Source organism: Engraulis encrasicolus, chromosome 1 (genome assembly GCF_034702125.1).
Source record: "Engraulis encrasicolus isolate BLACKSEA-1 chromosome 1, IST_EnEncr_1.0, whole genome shotgun sequence".
NCBI lineage: Eukaryota > Metazoa > Chordata > Actinopteri > Clupeiformes > Engraulidae > Engraulis > Engraulis encrasicolus.
The window spans coordinates 45,975,407-45,981,379 of NC_085857.1; the positions used below are offsets into that span (position 1 = coordinate 45,975,407).

The 5,973-nt window shown below is 41.9% G+C and overlaps 1 pseudogene; it reads right to left on the reverse strand.

The window, feature by feature from the left end:
- Positions 1-3,004: 3,004 nt before the first annotated feature.
- Positions 3,005-4,923, reverse strand: LOC134457569 (zinc finger BED domain-containing protein 5-like; annotated as a pseudogene).
- Between the last annotated feature and the right edge of the window lie 1,050 nt (positions 4,924-5,973).

The window sequence follows — 5,973 nt, forward strand, 5'->3', positions numbered from 1 at the left end:
GCCGCTACGCGTGGGCCTTGTTTTTAATATGTCCATGTAGGACCTGTCGTATCAATAAAGACATTTTAATTTGGAGTGCCTTAGTCAGAGAATTTATTCTCATTTTTTGATCCTGGAAGTACTATACCTTGGACTAAAGAGCACCCAAACCCAAGAAGCCAACAAACTATCTGGATAAGAGCACGCCATACTCCACAAACTGAACATAAGGTTTTTAAGGTTGTAAAGGCAATTAAGGCATGTAAAGACTGATGCGACATATGATGCTGCAAACGTGGTCCAAATATTTCACTTTTTGCTTATTCTTCTCTGTAAATTCTCTGAATTTGAAATTTCAGGTAATATTTGCTCTTGGGCACAGACATTTGCTCAAACACATGTGCAGAGTACAAAATAACACATTTTTGCTCCCATGTAGGTCTCCACTAAGAGTTCTCCAGCAGCCAAAAAGTCCTTTTGGGGAAGCAAAACGGGAGCACTTCTGTTAGGTATAAAACTTTTTTTGTTTTTAATAGTGAAACTCACAAACAGAAACACATATGCGCTCATGAACATGAACACGCGCGCGCACACACGCACACGCACACACACACACACACACACACACACACACTTAGCAGGGAGCCTTTCTCCTTTTGCAGATGGTTGAGATATTTGAAAGTGAAAGTGAAAGCCCAGCCTCGAAACTCCAACTCTCATCGGGAGGGAAAGTAATCTCATCGCCCCCTTCTGGCAACGTTCTAAACCTCTGCATCAAATGAATGTTTTTTTTTCTTTTGAAAATGACATCTCCGCCTTGACGATGAAGTAGGAGTAGTGGCTGTCATATAATATGCATGTTGGCCCATTTTATTGACTCAGGTGATAAAATGTTCGGTTTTTAACAGATCTGAACTGATTTTAATATTCTTAAGTGTGAGATTTTTAGTTGTTTATTTCCTGAATTCATGCTGCCCATTCACTAATGTTACCTTTTTCATGAGTACTTACCACCAGCATCAAATTCTAAGTATTCATTATGACTGGAAAAATTGCACTTTTCCCACATGAAAAGCGGGATCTTTCTCCATGGTCCGCCTTTTTGAATTTCCAAAAATAGCCATTTTTAGCGCCAAAAATTACTGTACTTGGACCATACTAGAAATTTTCTAGTAGAAAATATGTGTCTATTACTAAGTAAACTTTCATGTAAAGATCAAATTTGGCAATAGGCAGCCCAGTTTCAATGAGCAGCATAGTTGCAGTACCTTTTTTGACCATTTCCTGCACAGTGTCCCTTTAAAAAATGTGTAATGTGTAATGTGAGTCCAACATTATCTACTAGAGAAGCTAAAACCAAACAAAACTAATCGAGTGTATGTGTAATATGACGCCAATATGGAACTCACTAGATTACAAGAATGTGAAGAAACGCGAAGAACTTGCATTCATTTGTTTCTCTGTGTTGTCAATACACAGCATGCTGGGAGGTGTAGTCCGTTTCCAACCAGATTAGCGCAATTTCTATTTTTCTTGAAAGGGCAAAAAATGACTCTAGATTTTCACAGGCAGTAGTTCATCCTATTGTGTAAGATGAAACATGTGTCTGGTGTGAAAGTTCAGAGTCATATCTTTGTGGGATTTAAAAAAAAAAACTCGTCTATGGGAGTCTCAATAGGATCGCCCTGGTGTTTGGAACGTAACCGCTAGGATCGCTGTTTACTTTCCCTCCCAATTGCCAATAAGTGAGTACACCCCTCATATTTTTGCAGATTTGTAAATATGTCTTTTCATAGGACCACATTGAAGACATTTCACTTTGACACAATGATTAGTGACCTGTTAACAACATATACAGTATAACCGCTTAAATGTTGTTTAAAAATGAAAATACAGCGATTACAGTTTTTCTCAATTGCTTTTGGACATTTCTCGAATCTCTCGCAATTTGCAAAACATAATATTCATTCTCAAAACAGCTTTAAGAAATGGCAAAATACCGTGGATGACCTGCAAAACCAAGTCTTTTGTTCAAAATCCTTAGTTTGTCTTTCAAAACCAAGTTTTTGTGCCAATGAACATGTCAGTGCCAGCAGAATGGTTAGTCATTGTGTCATAGTGTATGGACAAGCTAGTCAAATGGATTTGTCATGTTGTCAATTGACTTGTACACTCTCAAGGATCTTTTCTGAAGTGAAATGTTGTTTAGATTGGACAGGAAATGTTGTAAATTCGACTTTATATTACATTGATCAGATAAGATTGTAATAGATATACATTTAGAGTATGACCTATTTATTGACAGGTTTTCTCAATGCAAAATACAAAAAATAGCTAACTCTGGTTGAGGTGTCAAAATTCGCACTCTACCACCCTTTCTTACTTGTCTTGCAGGCCCATGTGAAAAAAATATAGAACTGTAAGGCAAAATAAATTTGAAACAATACACTGATACTGTATAAAGTGTTGTATAAAGTGTTGTGAAACTCTAGTGCAGTGTTCCTCAAACTTTTTCAGACCAAGGACCACTTTGTCCCAATTTTTTTCATCTGGGGACCACTTTTCAGCGCATCATCAACACCCCCCACCAGGGACTGTGTGGTGCACTTATACCTCATATACCTATGATTTATCCACGTAGTGCCCCCTAGCTGTAAATGGTTGGTCCCGCTGCTGGCCCTTATGGATGGTGCCACTGGGCCTTATGGATAGCCCCCCCCCCCCCCCCCTCCCCACCCCCCCCCCCCCCCCCCCCCCCCCCCCCCCCCCCCCCCCCCCAATTCAAACACAGACACAGACATACACAGAGACATTTTTGTAAAGTTAGGTAGGCTATATTTAATGGGAATCTTGGCCAACTATTTACAAATGCAATGAATGCCTATCCTAAAAGGCAAAGTATGGAGGTTTAAAATTTAGCAGTTTTTCAGAAAAAAGAAAAAAAAACTGTCACCATTTTTCAAAATTAGGAGATGCATGAATGAACTGAATGAACAAAACTAATGTCATATTAATCGTGCCTGTTTTAATGGGAGGAGTGGAGCTGGTGCACACTAAGCATCAGTGTTTTAATATCTGGTTGCAAGCAGGACAATTTCAATCTCAGATTGGGGGCCACATTGACCCTGTTTCGCTTTTTGGTTTTCAACCCAACTAGTGCAGAAAACCCAACCTCGCACTTGTAGGTGGATGCAAATGGCATGAGCGTTTTCAGAGCGCACTCGGCGAGTTTGGGATGCTCTGGCTGCACATGAACCCAAAAATCCGGGAGGGTTTTTTGCCTGAATGCCATCTTTAGGGTGCTATCCACGGCAATGTCGACCAAGCTGTCAAGCTCTCTGGCAGACAATGCCGAACCGATACGTTCGATGTGGGCTTCGTCTCCGAACGGATTTCTGATCCACTCAAAGTCCGTCTCTAACTCCGGGAAGTAGCGTTCCAATTGCGAGTGAAGGCCACGCAGGTGCTCTTTGAAAGCGGTGATGGTGTCTGTGTCCACAATCTCATCAGCTGTAAGTATGAAGTCTGCCAAAGTTGGAAAGTTGTCGAACTCCGATCGATCCAGGCGTGTGCACCACAACTGCAGTTTCGTGCGCGCAGCTTTGATATTGTCCTGCACAGTGAAGATGGTGACGGCTGCGCCTTGAAGCGCCAGGTTCAATGTGTTGAGGAAGCTGAAAATGTCAGCAAGGTATGCCAACTTCGCCAGCCATTGAAACTCATGCATTTGGTTGTAGAGCTCCTCGTTCTGGTGCATGAACAACCTCACTTCCTCACGCAGCTCAAAAAGACGCGTTAAAACTTTTCCACGGGACAACCAACGTACCTCCGTATGGAACAGGAGTTTCGTGTGGTCGCTCCCCATCTCCTCGCATAAAACTTTAAAAATGCGCGTATTCAGTGCCTTGCCTTTTATTCCATTGATGATTTTGACCGCCTCGTCCAGGACAGATCTAAGACACTGAGGCATTTTCTTCACTGCCAGTTGTTCCCGGTGAATGCAGCAGTGCGATGCTGCTGCGAATGGAGCTACTGCGCGTACGCGCACAGCCAGGCCTTTGTGCTTTGCGGTCATCGCAGTTGCACCGTCGGTGCAAATACCGACACACTTCTTCCAGTCCAGGCCATTCTTGCAAATGAAGGCGTTCAAACAATCAAAAATCGCCTCTCCTGTGGTGTTGGTTTGCAGGGATTCACAAAAAGGAAGTCGTCGTGTACAGCCCCATCACAGATGTATCTGATGTAACACAACAGATTCGCCTCGTTGCCAATGTCCGTGGACTCATCCAATTGTAGAGAAAAAAGTGGACTCTGGCGCACTCGTGTAATCAGCTGTTTCTCCACATCTTCTGCCATGACTGCTATGCGCCGCTGGACAGTGTCAGCGGAGAGGGGAACCTTTTCTATGGCGTCGCATTCTTTCTCTCCCAGCATTACGCTATTCATTAATTTCGCTGATGGTTTGATTAGTGTTTGACCAATAGAGTAAGGGTGGCCCGTTTTGGCTATGAGCTCAGAGACCAAAAATGAGGCTTCTGTGGCCTTGGCATTTTCCCCGGGCACAAAGAATTGCTTCTTGTCCTTTTTCATGTGACATTGAAGCTCTTCACACTTTCGCTCAAAAAACGATAAGGGTTTGTCGATGCAGTCCTTGTGCTTTGACTCGAAGTGGCGTTTCAGTTTGGAAGGCTTCATCGCCTCGTTGGACAAGATATCATAGCACAGGACACAGTGGGGACTGGGATCCTCTTGATACCCAGCCCAGAAAAATCCCATTTTCAGATAGTCACTGCTATATTTTCTTTTCACCTTTGCCGTTGGCCGATGTTGTTTTTCCTGCCCTGTCTGTGGTGTTGGCTCATCTTGGTTATCTTCTTTTCTTTTCTTGTTTACGTCATCTGCAGTGTCCGTTTTTTTCCTCTTTAACGTCAGCCACTTCTCCATCGTTGTTTCGCTCAAAACAATTATGAAAAAATAATAACAACGCGAATGCTGGTTACTGTTAGCTTGTGCTGATTGTTGTTGTATTAGCCTACTGTTTAGTTAGCTTATTTTGACATCTACCAATAAGTTTGCTAGGTCGTTGCCTAGAAACGAACGTTCGAAAGCGGTCTTGCAATGCATTAATGCAGAATGATTTTAGAAAACATATGAATATTAATTATTAATAATAATGAGTGTTTAATTAATGGTTGAAAGCACAGACTCGTTTTATTGTCGTTGAGGGCAAATCACTGATAAATCTAGCCTAATGTTAAACATACAGCTTTTGTACGAGAGATTTCAGAAAGACTGGCAGGTCGCCTCGCGGACCACTTGGGGGCTCTCCGCAGACCACACTTTGCGAAACACTGGTCTAGGGAGATATTGAAATTTTGTGTGGAGCGTAATTATAAAGGGCACATGAGGCATAGAGTAATGTAATGATGTATAGTGCAGGGGTGATAGTGAAAAAAAATCCTGAGCCTGAACTTTTTTCCTGGTCGGGGAGGGGGGGCCAAGGGACGACGGGACATACTGCATATGAGACGTAATGTAGGCCTTATTATTATTCAAACACATTATTCAAACATTTAAGATAATGTTTTCATTTTTGCATTATTTCTATAGTGTTATTCACGAAAACACAGATCATTTCCCTGTTGGTAGGCTACAGCACTTGGCTGAAAGAAACTGACCACCACGTTCAATTCTAGCTGTAAAAACGAATACCAACGTATGCAGTTAGAAATGCATTCTAGGCTTGTGATGTTGCACTAAAGTTATTGAGGTGGGTATTGAACCAATGCAACATTTCAACACCAGAATGCATTTCTGAAAACATGGTGCATATTTTACCACATTGAATTAACTGAAAGCTACATATGTAGCAGCCATACCAAGACAGGTCAGTAGGAGGCAATACTACTCCAAAGTACAGTAACTACACTCTGTCCAAAATAGAGGAGGTGATTACCAATTAATTGAGCAATACTTTTAAATGACATGACATTT